This window comes from Cygnus atratus, chromosome 3, assembly GCF_013377495.2.
Source record: "Cygnus atratus isolate AKBS03 ecotype Queensland, Australia chromosome 3, CAtr_DNAZoo_HiC_assembly, whole genome shotgun sequence".
In the NCBI taxonomy this organism is placed as follows: domain Eukaryota; kingdom Metazoa; phylum Chordata; class Aves; order Anseriformes; family Anatidae; genus Cygnus; species Cygnus atratus.
In genome coordinates, this window is record NC_066364.1 from 106,578,985 (window position 1) to 106,595,243 (window position 16,259).

A 16,259-nucleotide genomic window follows, 5' to 3' on the forward strand; every position below is an offset into this window, starting at 1 on the left:
AGGAGCAAACTCGTTTCTATTTTGTAATGTTAGTGTACATTCCAATATTTAAATAAAATTTCTTTCTCATGCTGAACTATAGATGCTGTTCAACAGCCCCATTTAATTTCCATGACAAGGTATTTGTTTTTTTTTTTTTCTCCTTCATCTTCACATCACATCATTTTAGTTCCAGCTGAGACTGAGTGAAGCAATGCTGATTTCCCCAGATGGTTCTGCTTTCTTAGACAGAACCCCGATGGAATGACAATTACAGCTGAGGAGATAGGCAAAACTGAAATAAATGATAGAAAAAACAATAAGTACATTTCACTGGCATGCACAAGCTAACTGAAGCGATCATATGATTCATTACTGGCCTCATGCACGATGCTGCCAGGCATGTTTTTCATTCTTCATCAGATTTCACTAGGTCTCTTCCAGACATCCTTTCTGCGATTCCACAATGATTGGCAAATTCCTAAAGTAAGAAAAATGCTCTTCTTTCAAACTTCTCCCCTGTGAGAAATGAGGAGTTATCAGCAAGGGAAAAGCCATTTATTGGATTATCAAAGATGCTACTTCTCGGTATTTCCTTCAGGAACATGGGAAATTCTTTTTAATTTGGAAACAATTTTGCTACACTACCAATGGGAGTCCCGTGCATGATCCCAGAAGCCAGAACCAAAACAAAATACACAACCAGCCGAGTTATGGGTGGGCTCTAGCTGTATTACAGTCACTGACAGCACAGAATAAATACATACAATATTTTTCTGATCAGGCCAGCACAATAAGGCCTCACAACAGCTTATATATGCTCAGTAACAGAGAAAAATGCTGCACACATCAGTGGACATTAAGTAAAACAGACTGTTTTGGTGGAAGAGACTTGAGGAAATGGCTGCGTGTATTAATCTATCCTGGCCATCAAGAATTTGAGTTTACTATGAAGTTGCCGCTTCAACACCTAACTTGTAACAGCTCTTTCTACTTGCAGGTGTCCTGGGATTAATGATGAGTAAGGTCAATAATCAGCCTGCAAGGTGTCCATGAGAGCATCTCTGATTATGCCCATTTCTTTCTATTAAAAGACTTTCCATGAGGTGTCCATTAGCAGGACGGATCACAGAAATGAGTGTGCTTGCTTTCTTCCCACACCTTGATAATGGATCACAAAAACAGCTTAACAGGGAGTGCTTGTGGCAGCCAAGTTGCCTGTTAAACAGACAAGTCAGCAGAGACTCAGCCTTGCAGACATCCACGTGTGAAGTATCTGCATAAAGCAGGGTTGTCTCATATCCCCCACTGACTTTAAACTCTTAACTAGAATGTACTACAATTTATCCTACCCTCCAGCTGAGCTAATGGAGGGGCAGGCTACTCCTGGGATCATTATTATTCATTATTATTTTATAATGCCTGCTGGTGTTATTTTAACAGCTGCTTGCATGAAGGAATACATAAAAGACAGGCCACCTTTGTGACACAAGCGCCAGGCACATGACTCAGGAATAGAGAGCAAGGAGGAGGATGCTGAGTATTGGTGGCAGCACTAGCATTATCTCTCTGTAACATACATGCTAATACCACATGAGTCCTGTGATTATAAGAATCACCTTTTAAAAAATGAACTGAGCTAACATACAGTCAGGCTTGCTTTTCGGGCATGCTGTGTACCTGCAGCTCCAGCTGAACTGCAATGGCAGAAGCTTCAGCAGACAGCAAGAATTATTAGGAGCACAGGGGGTGGCAAGCCTATTATGAGGTCAGACTAAAAGAGCTTAGTTTTCTTAGTGTACTAAAATGAAAGTTGTTAGGCAGCAACATTGCTACCTACAGACCAAGAAAGCAAGACAACAGAAGAGATCAGCACTGGGGAGGGAAATGAGCAGCATGAGCTAAAGGACAAAACTAAATAGTTACAGCCTAGCCACTAGAGGGGGGGAAAAAAAAAAAAAAAAAGTTCCTGTTGGAACAGCATAGCTCAGGATAAATCGTGTCAGTAGGAGAAATGCTAGCAAAACCTTCCCATTTTTACAATGTGGTTTGATCCATTTCTGTAAAGGGTTCTCTAGTGCAAGACCTGGGAGAGGAAGGTAGTAATTGAAGTAACTGGGTAATACAGATCTCCCCCATCCTGTGCTCCTACTTCACTCCATGCACCCCAAACCTCAAAACTGATCACAAGGACCAAGGAAGGATTTCACTTCAGGAAAGAGCTGTACATTGAGCCAGAAACTTTCAAATTTTGTCTTAATTCCATGACCGAGTGTTTTGTGTATGCAAACTTTATATCAAAAAGTTCTAACTGTATATGTATGCAGACAATATATTCTTTGTTTCACCATTCAGAAAATGACGGGCATTACCAACATATTTTGCTGGTTCTCGCTCCAATGCTAAGTAACTCTTTCTCAAAGCATCTGACCATATCAATGTCCAAATCCAGTAATACCATACATTTCCTTGCAACATTATGCAACCCACTGGATTCTCAGACAGCAGACTCATGTAAAGTTTATATGAATGCATCTGCACTTATATAGGCTGTCTCATCTCCATTCTAATAACAATAACAGCATTCTTATTCCTCTTGTCTGTTCACATTCCCAGCTCTTCTCTGAATCCCAGCGATCTCTTCCAAGTAACAACCAGTCACATCTACTTCCATTTCACAGAGAATTCAAGAGTCTCCTCTTCAATATTTACTTAAAACAGCTAAAGGCTTATTGATCCTAAAAACCCAAAGCGTGAAAGTTCTGTGGACAGTATTCTATGTAATCTTGGGGGCAGGGGAGAGGTGAACAATGAATCACAATATGACATCTAAATATAACTTTACAACAATAGAGATGATGTCAGAAGAAGGGACAATAACATGTGAAAGAGTAAAGAGAGCAACAGAAGAATCTACAGAATGTTGTCCTATAGAATAACCTGCCAAAACATATAGTTCTGATGCCTTAAAGCCTCAAAAAAGTCACACAAAACTTGCATGCAGGGGGGATTCACGAAAGGTGAGTAAAAGACAAGTAGTGTTTAACAAGTTTCAGCTATCCCCAGGGTCATCTGAGCTCTCTGGGAGGCACAAGCACCCTTGCATATGGAAAAGACTTTAAACCTCACTAGACCTACAGCACATGCAGAGATTTGAACAGTAGATAAACAAGCAACTTGAGGGGGTGAAGGACAGAATAAATGGGCACACATTGCAGGATAGAAGCAATTGTTAAGAAAGAAAAAAAAGTACTATTCTTTTATTATATTATTTAAAACTTATTATTATAATGCAAAATGAAACATTGAAAGGAAAATTTAAAAAGCACATTGCTGTCATGCACTAGAAACTAATGAGGACGACAGACATCAGCAACCAACAAGGAAAACACAAAATTTACCCAAGGTTTTACAGAAGTTACTGAATCCCCACTTAGACCCTCTCATTTCCTCCATCCCTTTCCCCTTGCATTCTACCCCAGTGCTCCACTGTTCTGCCACCAGCGACACTGCACCCTGCGCCCAGCATTCCTGCTCCTTCAGTGTGCTGCACTTAAATCCCTTCCCACCGCTCCTTCCAAATCCCCCCATTGATGCTTTGCCACCAGTCACAGTGCAGTCGATGCAAAACACCAAAGTCAATGCCGGGAATTTGTTACTAGCGCTGAGTGAAGAACAACAGCTCATGAAGAACAACAGCTCAACAGTTATGCAAAATGTGCAGGGGCTCTGTAGTGTCAAGAGTCTTGGGAGGCGAAGCCAAGCCCTTTCCAACAATTCTGCAAAATGGAAGGGTGACAAATGAATTTGAAGACTAGAGTACGAAAGTTACAGCACTGCCATGGGATATGTGAGGAATAGCTCAAATCTTCATTTTGCCTTGAGTTTATCATGCCAGACGATGCAGTCGAACTCGAGAGATCTCCCATGCTAGTTCCATGCTCTGAGACGTACTATCTTTCCCTTGGGGAAGAAACAACAACAAGGTCTGTTATCTGTGAAATTATCCAATTGCTCCTCAGTCAAATACTGCAACTTATCTCAAACATATATTTCTGCTAAACCTTTGTAACTTCTTCAAGAAGCATCTTATTAAAGTCCCTTTATTAAAGTTTCCTTTTATCTCATGAACCTCCAGCCTGTGCTGGAGAGAAAATGGTAAAATCAGTACAGTCTAGCTCTTCAATGAACTGCAGAACTACAAATGACTATGTAGTATAAATGACATTCAGAATTAATACACTATTTACATAGCAGCAGTAAAATAGGTAAATGTTTATTGGCATCAATATCTATTATAAAATCAGCATTATTGATGTTACAGTAAAAATTACAATTTCATAAAGCCCTGCATAATTACTAGTCCTTGTAAAAAAAGAGGGAGATGCATATTTACAGCAAATAACACAGCAGAAGAAAATGACAGGCCAAAAATATCCAGTTAAGGACATCATAATTTAAGACAGGCACAGTGTTAAGTAGAAGACAATTCTTCCTAAGAGTTAACCAGGTCAAAATGGACAATTTCATTGAATCAGACATTGATGTATATGCCATGAAGATTATTTAACCTGTATCCAAAACGCAAAAGAAGACTTGTCCAGTTTTCACTGAAATTATGTTTATATCTTGTAAATTATACACTACAAGGACAAAATGGATGTTAGATACTGTAATGTGTATTTTGCTGTGACCTGAGATAGGTCATTCAGTGATGAGATGATTCAGTGTTAAGAATAACGAGCAGTCATACAATCCAAACTCAGACAGATATAAAATGTCAGCCTTTTCTCTTTCTATTTCCTCTCATCTGATTTTAAGCATAGTACCTTTTCATATTGCTTTATATTGTTTTCATCTGATTCCAAAACACATACAGCGACCAAGCATACATGTTATACTGGGTGCATAATGAGATTGTAAGAGCACTTGTTACCCCTTTAATTATCAGAAAGTCATTTTATGTTCCTTTTTACACTGAATGCAGTGAAAAGCCAGAAAAACAGACAGCTTACTTTAGGTCTTTGTGTATGCTTTTTGTAATAACTACAACCATCCCAGTTACTACCAACTGCACAGAGATGATTCGGCTTTCTTCCCTTACTGTGTCTCAACAAATTTCTGGACATACAAACCTCTACTCTCTGCAAACACAGAGTATATACATACAGAGGTTATTAGCAACTCGCTCACAGTGTTAGGGCTGCATCAAAGTAATCAGAAAATAAGGCATACATTCCTGCTTTTGTCCCAGAGTAGAGCTTTAACAATAACATATCCTATTACTTTAGCATACAGGTCTCTTGAAATTTCCTACATACTCCCGCTTGCTTTTGCTCCATAAATACTTAATAGGTGGCCTTTAAATTGAACTCTGGCTGATTAGTTTTGAGATTTGGTGGTTGGTTGGGTTTTGTTTGTTTTATTTTGTTCTGGAAAATGTCCAGGGGCTCTGTAATGTCAGACAGTCTTGGGAGGCAAAGCTAAGCTCTTTCCAACAATTCTGCAAATGGGAGGGTGACAAAGGAATTTGAAGACTCTAGAGTCTGGCAGTTACAGCACTGCCATGGGATACGTGGGGAATAGCTCATATCTTCATTTTGCCTTGAGTTTATCATTGCAGACATTTGCTTTGGCAGTTCTAACTTCCTTACTATAAATATGCAATACTGAAAAGTTTCCAACCAGAATAATAGGCTGGAACTTCTTATTCAAATAATGAAAAATTCAACAACGGTACAAATACCAAAGGTTCTGCTTGATTTCTCTGCGAGCAATCTACCTTAAAGACTGCAATATTATACTGAGGTACCAGAACCAGCTGGAAAACAACTAGCACCTTGGAAGCCACATAGAAAAGATGCTTGTCACTGCTGCATCTACAGTGCTTCTGGTGCCCAAGCTAACTAGTGCAGATTTAGTTGGAGTGCCTATGCCACTCCAAGCTGAAATCTGGGACCCAACAAATTCCAATCAAACTGGGCTGTGAGGAAGAGGGACTCTGACGGATTACTCTAAGAATTTGAGAAACACAATTTAGTTTGCAAAATCACTTCCTAAAGCTGTGAATATCTGGGGTCTCCATGGTGTGTCCTGTTCCTTTAAAACCTCAGTCTGTTTGCTGTCTTCAATCAGTCTAAGTTCACCAAAAAAAACGTTCTTAAATTCACTGGCCTAATGACAAAAACAGAATAAATCCTATGACTGAGGAGCAATCCCACTGCTCTCTTTCCATTTCTGGGTAACCTCGCTAATATTTGTAAATATTTCAAACCTTCAAAAGCAAAAAGGATTTATGCAAAAAAGAAGAAATGTCTTCATGACATAAAAGGACAGTCCATATTTAACATGGGAATGTAAAATTTATTCCTCTAGTGACATGTGCAGTTATAGGTTTATGCTCATTATTTCCTTCTTATCTTATACTTCTTTTTTTGAAGAGGTCTCCCTATGGGAGCCTGGGGAGCTAAATGTTGCACCAACGTATTAAAAATACAGGTGTTCCTCTAAGAGTATACTTCTGACTGGAAACATTTGGGCCTATTAAGCCAAAACACTCTTAATGCTGTGTTTTGTAAGCACCCATTCCTTTTCATACACCCCAACCAGCATGTGGGCTGTCCAGCTGCCTTCATTTATACTGTCAGAGTTGTAATTTTATCTCTTCACCTGAGAGCCAGAGCTCTGAGGTGGATGTGCCCAGATCATCTGCTTCAGTGAGATTCTGAAAGAAGCACAAAAGCCTTATTTTTCTCCAAGAAGCCAGGCTTTATTGAAATATAAACCAGGATTCCTAGGTTTCTAATCAGAGGACTCTCCAAATGTTGCAGCTCAGACAAATTTGAGTTCATGGGTTCAGACTGATCCAGTCACTTCTGTCACAGATTATTGTGGACTAGCTCTCAGGAGCAGGCACTGATCACTACCAACAGAGTCCTAATCCAGTCATGCCACAACTATGCATCAGATTAAAAAGGCAGATTTCCAAACTAACCATCATAGTCCCTTCTCAGAAAAGGTCTCAGGCTTTTCACATTGACATTTGAATTAGCTGTATTTAATAAATCAGTACTTTACCTCTGCTGAGGTTTTTCCCAAATATTGCTCAGATTATCCAGGATCTCACAAATGATGTAAAATATATTCAGCCTTTGGAATTCTTGGTAAACTCCAGTTAAAAATCCATGTCCATAAGTTTACTTTTTGATTTAAAGGTTTTACTGGGCAGTAGAGTTCTATTCTTCATTTGATGAGGAAAGATGAAGGAGATAAGCATTAATTTAATGAGTAAAACTAAGAAGGGAAGAATTCCCCTCCTGCCAAATGATTCAAAAAGAGAATAAGTTAGTTGGTTGCTAACAGGAGTTTAGCTTCAGGGCACTTCTTTTTTTCTTTCTTCTTGAATTTTAAATAATTTTTATGACCTTGGTTGTTTCTAAAAATATTCACATACCTTTTCTCTCTCTGAGAGCTATGGAAAAATTTGGGGTTAAAGAAAAAAGGAAGGATGGGAGAGAGGGGGTGAGAGAAGAGGAAAAGAATAAAATGCGTCCAGAACGTGCAAATTTATACTTTGTGTATATATTTCTTACATGCCTCCTCTGCAATGTCCATGTATTTGCTTCTTTTTAATACTTCAGCATAATAGTTTCAATTTCAGCTGAAGGCTTCTCAAACATACTTAACAAATTACACTGTTGAGAACAGTTCAGGTGGAACTAACTTAATTTCTTATAACTATTTAAAAATAAACTGCAGCAGAATCAAACCAAGAAAAATGTTAGGACAAATTTTTGAATAGACCTACCTGAAAAAGGAGAGTAAAGAAGGCTATATGTAACAAATGGACTGCAGAGAACATTCCTGTTGTACTTGATACTACTGTCATAAAATCCTCGTGAAAGCGAAGATCTACACCTAGTACCAAGGGTGATTATTGCACAAGAATATTGCTGTAAATTGCTGCTTACAACTCTTTCTCTTATGTTAATATATACCTACAACAATGCAAAATTATCTCACAGTTCTTATCAACAATACACATTGCCATCATTAGAAAATATTCCATAAGACTTCCAATCAGCTTTTCATCCTTATCTTTTTCACATTTTTATCTTTCTTAAGCTGTTAAGTTTACTTTTGTTTAATTTTAGTACAGTTACTCTGTTTTGCTTCTGAGTAATTCCATCTGATTGCAGGACCACTCTGATATTTTATTCCAAAAATTAATGCCCCCTATCCAAGAATTTGATTGCTTATCATGACATGGTGGTGGTGGTGTTATAGCTGAGTCGCAACCATCCAGTCTTATTCTGAAACAGTTAATCATCAAGCTACGCAAACAGGCAGCATAAAAGGAAAAAGAATTAAATGTACAGTTCTTCTCATTCAACTCAACTCTCTGCTGCATATTAGCAGCTAGCTAGTTGATTCAAGCCCTCCCCAATTACAATTTAATTATAGGATTATAAATGTGATGTCATTTAGCATTTTGACAGTCAAATTAACAAAATCCATTACTTAACATATCAGCTTACATTGGTAGAGTTGCGTGCATGAAAGACAAATTACACTTATCCAAGGCATTCCTTATAGAGCCTGTTTTGTATCTCAGGGGTTTTCCAAGACACTGAGAATAGATTTCAATATGTTTCTAGTGTTCCCAAGTCTTCTCGAAAAATCAGGGTTAAATTTTTGTCTTTTCAGAACTAACTCGTTCGAAGTGAATCCTGCCCATTCTTAAAACTGACAAGGACTGCAACACGAACAAAAATGGGGATGTGTGAGAGAGCGCGAAGGGGTTCTTCACAGTCTAGAAAATTAGATTGCTCATCTCTCTCACAGGTGAAGGTCTCTCAGTGTTTTGAAAATATGCTTAATTCCAAAGAATGGTGAAAAATTAGACCATACATTTCAGGGCTGGGACTGTGAAACTTCAACCATCAGGAATCTCCAAAAATGAAGTGTCAGGATGGCACTGTTGGGGGAGTGCATTGCTGTTCTGACCTTTTGCGTTTTACAGTGGTTCCATGATGACCATATAGCTTCTGTTTATTAATTTATTTTATTTAAGTAATATTGCTTCCAATGAAAGTTTGAAGTCTGCTACTAAAAATCAGAGTACTACCAACATCAGGTATGGATTACAAATCAACAGGAACTTTTGTCCTTAGGAGGACAAAATCCAGAGAAATCTTGTAAAGATGCAGGAAACAGGAAGCTGTTCAGTCAAAGACTGCATTTTGTTAGGTCCTCTCCTCTAATTTGAAGTAGGAATGAGGAGAAGTTGAGAAGCTGAGTGAGAACGTGTGTTGCTTGTCATCAAAAACATGTGGCATATCATAATTATTTCTCAGGTTTGGTTTGGTTCTTAAACTGTCTTAATCTTCAGGGCGGAATTTTCACCTGCTGATTCATTTATTTCTCATTTGAAAGCCACTGTTTGTGTAGAGAATGCTACATTAATCTTATTTTTCATTGGTCATTGCTCACAATGCCTTCCTCAATCTCTTAATGGTCTTTACTTTAATCTATTGGGCTACGATGAAAAAATACCTTGGTCTGATAATGTACTATCAATAAGTCTGTACAATTCAATTTCAATCCACTATTAAATCTCTTTTGTAGATCTAGCACTATTACTTCCCCTTCAAACTCACTTTAATAAACCTTATTTTAGCTGTGGTATGTACATTTTTCCCTGTGTTTTCTCTCATCCAAAGACCAGATCCTTAAGCAATGTCAACTGGCCTATCTCCACTTGATTCCTGACTTCAAGCACAGAATCTAGCCAAAATGGTTTCTTCCAATTTCACTAGATCTTAGGTTATGTTCTGTTCATATCATAGTAACCGCAAATATTTCTCTGTTGTTAAAATGTTTGGACACATTTTCTATTAATTCACTATTTTTTTATTCCACATTTAGATTTGACAAGCAGAAACCAGTGCATCAGTGATTATACCAGAGACATTAATTTCTTTTGGGGAGTAACATTTAGGCTTGTCAGGTAGAAAACAATATACAAGTTGTTATGTCCCAAAAGAAAACCCCAACACTCTACCTCAGAGCCTTTTTCTCCATTAGGATCAATGCTTTTCCCATTTAGAGAAGGAATTTAGGGGAAAAAAAATGTTTTATGTTTATTGCATCAGAAGCTCCAAAAGTTGTCTGCAATGCTCAAAAGCATCAAGAAGCTGGATTCAGGACTCAAAGTCCTGAGTTTGCATAGATTTCACATAATTCTTACAATATTACAATTAAAATCCTAATGAAACTGCGTTCAGGTCTTTTTAAACATGTCAGTAGCCTTTCCAAGAGGAAAGCAGAGAGATCTACTCCTGAGAACACACACTGTTGTGTTTTTCCTTAAATCAGTCTCAATGAAAGCTTGCCACAGGAAATACTGCTTTAAAGAATACAGGGAAGTCACACACCTCTTTTCCAGATTCTTTCCTTCTATTTCTCTTCACATAGTGATAGGCAGAGCTTTTGAAAAATATGCCCTGTTCCATGTCCTGTAAGGCAGAAAGCATTCATCCCATAATCAAAAATATCAGTGAAGAACCACTGGTTTAGGTAGTACTAGATTGAGCATGTCAGAATAAGTCATGGGATCCAAATGACCATGTTGCTTTTACTGCTCTAGGAGGGCTGAGATAGGGTTACACAGAAAACAAAAGCAGCAGAAAGCATGGAAGGCTACACTTTAAGAAGGAAGATGTATATTGTCTCATGAACCGAACTTGGAAAGTCCAAATATCCTGTCCTCTATTAGTGCTCTTGATATATACCTCCTAACCTTCAACCGTTTTTCACCAGACTGCAAAGACATGTAGCAACTTTTGATCTTGAGAGTGGGCCAAAACCAGTCAAAACCTAAGTCTGCTGACCAGTGATAATGGTCACACAGAAGACTGCAGATGAATTACAAACATCCTTTACATGAGCAAAACTTTTAAACCACCATGGATTTAGGGCATATTGTAAATTTATTTGTAATTATTCACACACAACTGGAATGAGTCATTTCCCCTTTTCTACTGAAGTTCATTTATCCTATTTTAATGCCACCACACATGGCTTGGCAAGGACTACTGTTACGGCAACTTCATCATATAATTTCTGGAGAGCAATCATTTTGGCACAGAAATATATAAGACTGCACCATATGGCATTTGCATGTAAAGGGGGATATGATCCTTCCTTTCCTTTTTCAGAATGTTTTACATAAGTTATAGCATTACTATATATTAAATGTATATATTCCATGAAATATATGAACTTGTGTATTTTTGTCAAGTCTCCAGTGACTAGAAATTCAAGTCTTTCAGTCTTGATTCTCATTACTGCTGTGCCTGCCAATGCTAAAAGTGAGTTTAAATTTCAAGATCTTAAATTTAAATTTCCATCAAAATTAAAACCTTGCGTAAAATTAGTGAGTTTCATTTCACTTGAAAAGGTAGAACCATAGATGATCAAGATACATTAGTCAGATACACGTCTTTCAAAAACCATCAAGCAGCTTGATCACCAAAGTGGATGACATCAAGAGTAACAAATTATATATATATATATATATATATATATATAAAAGGGATTAAACATTGCTTAGTTTTGGCACATGCTTTTATAAATCTACTTCATTAAATAAAAATGGTTGCATGTAATCTGGCAGTTCTGGAACTTTCATTCTTCTAACAAAAATCTTAAGTACAGAAAATTGTAGATGATAGTTTTACAGTCTTAAGCTTGACAGAAAACACATGAGGAGATAACTGAAGTCTGTGGAAAGGGGTAGTAAAATGAAATATACTCTAACTACTTCAAGAGAAAAAAAGGTGTTCGCTAAAATAATAGTTGAAATTTCTAGAGTAAAAACACAGTAAAATCAGATACTAGTTTGTTTAAACTGAGAAGAAAAATGAGATCTAAAAGCACTAGAACATTGATCAGGGATAAAAAGGAGGGATCCCAGCTGTATTGCAATTGACAGCAGTAAAACAGTGGAATAACTGCTAAAGAAGTTTTGTATTTCAAACTGTTTGGGATAGTTCAATCTGTTTTCCTACCACAGTTTATTCAACAAGAAAAAATAAGAAGTAAGAGGTAGTAGAAAAATTAATTGGGTAGTGGGAAAAATGCAGCTGGCTAGAATAAACTGAGCAGAAAGCCATGGAGACTTAAAGTTCAATGATTATATCCACCATATTGGGAAAAATTCCTTGAGGCATACGTAGGGAAGCAGCAACACAAAGGAAAGGGACTCTGAAGAAAGCACTCACTGTTTAACTGCACCTACACAGTAAATAGCTTGACAGAAGGTAAGCTTCACTCCTTTTGGCAAGTCTTAAGACTTAGTGGAATTTAGTACAGGAGATGAGAAGATCCTCAGCTATATGGACTTGCATCAACTGAGGAGCCTGGCCCTAAGTCCCTTGTCTTGCTGTTACTGACTGCTCCATGCCACCTTCTGGTATGTACAGCCTATAAAGTGAATACTCTGTACAGGATACTACATACAGAGGCTGGCTGCAGGAGCTCCTCTCCCATCTGTCTCCAGGACAATGGAAAACACACCTTTTACTTCAAGGAACAGTGCAATGAATTTCCCGAGTTGTTTTCTGTCTCCTGCCATGCCATACTGACCAGGTACTACACTGCTAGCAAGGCCTGTGATGGGAGATGCATAAAGATACTGAAATCTATTTCTCAGGGGAGAATTGTGACTTTGGTGCTGACTTTTATTTTTGTTTTTCTTCTCCTTTCCCCATTCTGGAGGTAGCTGGTAATGTTCACCTGCAATAATGCTTTTCCTAGACTATGCATAACACACTATTGTGAACTGTCTGAAATGACACATTTCCCCCTCTCTTTCAAGCCTCAGATATGAGTTATATTCCCAGATTTCTGTTGGATTTGTGGCATAGCACCACACATGCCACTTACTGACTTAGGCACAAACAGGCCTCTGAGAAACAGCAGTAAGGATATGCCATGTATACTACACATAAAGTCCTCTGAAACTGATGGATGAAAGCTAGTATCTAAATGCTAAGTATTATATTGAGCAATTTCCTAATTATTCTAATCAGGCTTTTTTATATCCTTAATTGAGTACCCTTCCAGAGTATGATTTGAAGCTGCTTTTCACTATCCTTTCAATAAAACAACCTAAAGGAAAACCAAAGAAAAAAGAGGGGGAAAAAAAAGTGCACCATTTCTGTATACTTACAGCAGGGCATTAGCTAGGAACGGATCTGAACTCAAAGTACTAGACAGGGCTCCACCAAGCTCCCTAATGAGACCATCATTTAATGCACTGGCTGCTTTAGCTTCTTTCAGACTATTCCCTTAAAGGCTTTTCAATCCATAGCTGCAAGCCAAAGGCACCTGCAGTCAACAAACTTGTGCTTGAATGTCGCCCACATCCCATTATTATTTCATCCTCTGATGGTCAGGAAATACATGTAGCTTGCTTCTAATGTGATCTCCTTTTAGATTTTTTCTTTTAATACTCTCTGAACTTCTGCTGACTCACTGTGTTTCTTTATAGGAGATGGCAAGCAGAGCTTCTTTATCATTAGTGTCCTTTGATCCTGCTTTCTGTCTTGCCTGTCTCTCCCTCATTCGTTTAGTACACCCTGTAAGTGCCCTTTGATCTCATGCCACTCTTGCCTCCGTCATTCATTCTTACAATGTGAAGGAAACTGCCTTTTCCAAATTTATAGGTGGACCTCTTCTTCCGAAATAACCTGTGCATTTACTAGAATTTTCAGTGGTTTAACATTATTTATTTTGTCGCTATAAGCTTTAGTTTTTTATTGGTACATTGCATAACTTCTCACATTTCCTTTCACCTGAAGCATTATTTCTTTGTGAGGGCAGGTTTCATCTTCCTTTGTATGTTCTTGAATCTTTGGCTTGCATTTTTCTTACACATGCTGTCCTGCAGGGAGATAGCTCCACAAAGATGGCTAACACTTCACAGTACTCTATACATTAACTCTTATTTATTGGAAGGCAGCTGGAGGATACCTTTATTGCCATGTGGCAAAATCAACCAAACCCAAAACTTAAAAAAAAAAAAAAAAACACTGAAAAATAAAAGAAACCTGAAAGACTGAAAGGACCACACCTATTAAACTCAGGAGAGAGTTTTCAGCTATTTGTGGAGTTTTGTTTGGAACCTGGTTTCTCTCTGCTGGATCGCAGGTGCAGCATATACATGTTACACCTAAATACTAGCTGAGCGACATGCAGGAGTGCAGACATCTGAGTTAACTATTTTTACTTTGTGCTGAAATCTTGCATCATCATCTTGAAATGCTACTACTAAAGTTTACTAAATAATCTGATTTCACTACTGGCATGCTACCAGTTTGTACACAGCATTGATATCGCTTCAGACAATGTCATTAATCCTTTCACATACTGCGTGAGTTCTATTTTTATTTTATTTACAGAGAGAGGAGAGCAGACAGGGCAGCTCTTTCTGAGGGAAACCCTGACAGGTAAGTGTGCCTACTGCATGCATACCTGATGTCTTAAGCTTCTCCACACAACTCAGCAGTGCGTCCTTGACCCCACAGAAACCAGTGGTAGAAAACTCTAACTGCAGGGGGATAGGAGGAGGGGCCAAGGATGTACTGTGATTTTCACACACAAACTGCAGCACCATAAAAACAGAGACAGCTGTGCTGTCTGGAGCCTGCTGCAAGCTGCAAGACAGATGCAATAGCAAAAAGTGTCAGCACTGCACCCTCTTTCTTCCTCAGCTCTTGATAATGAAGTGCCTCCCATGCTGCTTCCACCTTTTCCTCCCTATGTTTCTTAAATAATTTATATGCAACACCTGGTGAGGGATCATGACCCAATAACATCATCTGGTTCCCGTGTGGGTTGTGGTGGAAAGTCCCTACAAAAGAGGCCACTGAACTTCCTCGACTTATGCTTAGACAATATTTTCTGTGCACCTGCTAGTTCAAAGGGAACCAACTACCTTCTAACATGACCAGCCAGCATCGGATTAAAGCTCGGTAGCTGCTGAACATGGATGAGGAACCCGCCTGAGGCCAGACAACTACTGTCATGGCACAGGGAGCCACAGGGGAAGGAGGCAGAGTGGGAGAGACCCAGCCAGCCAAAGCAGCACAGAGAAGGGGGATATCAGCTGGCACCACTCCTGTGAGCCAGCTGCCCACCCACAGCCCAGCTCTTGCCCCGACGAGGCAGCAGCTAGATGCCTACCTTGCAGCACCAGTGTCTGGCTAAGCCACAAGATCACCAACGTTTTGCCACCTCTGGCTGCTTGCTGCCTATTTTTCCTACATGGAGTACCAGGTTCTGGCCTTAGAAACAGTAGAAAAAGTGCCCAATGAATGTGAAATAGGAAACATCCAGACCACAGAAACTCCCATGGCTATCCCCTGCAATGTATGAACACACACCATTCCTCCTATTGATTTTGTCACCCTCTATTCTGGACATTTTATATAAGACTCTTCAAGCTCCATTTCCAAATCTCAGTCTCCCCAGTCACTTGCCTGTTTCCTCTGAGTTCATTTTCACCTATTTTCCTTCAGTATGTGTAGGTGCTTAGTGCAGGTAAAAGCCTGGGGTACTGCTGACCTCAGAAGATATTCAGCTGCCTTGCTATCCTGACCCAAGTGCTATCCTGACCCAGGTAGATTTGTGCTGTTTTCTTGCTTTTGTTTGTTTCTTTCTTTTTTTAAAATAATGCACTGTATGCTAAATGGTGCTGTAGTTCCAGCCTTTTCAAAAGTAAGCATCTCCTCACCGTTCTCTACTCCTTTTTTTGTCTTTTACACAGCTGAATTCTGCTGTCCATTTTAGCCTTTTTGCAGCCTTTAAAGTCAGCTGAAAGTGTTAAATTCTAATTTTTCAATGCCAGTGAGCATGCAATCTCTGACTGAGTCATTTAAAAGTCCTTTTTAAACAGCATCTGAGGAGATGGCTTTCAAACTTTTGTGTGCTACATACTTACTGTAAAGTCTGACAGAGAAAAATGTGTGTTGGCAACACTGCTTAATCCACATCGAAAAAATAAAATTGAAGCCATACTTCTAGCAAGATTGGTTAATGATCAATAGCGACAGGTAGCTATAAACACAGTAATGGAGATCCTCTCATATTCTCTCTCATCTTCTCATGCAGCCCTCCCATAACTACATTTCAGGAAAATGAATTTCTTCCAACTTCCATTCTGGGCAAGTTACCACAAAAACAACATGAGACTGAAAAAAAGCCAGAGAAATTTC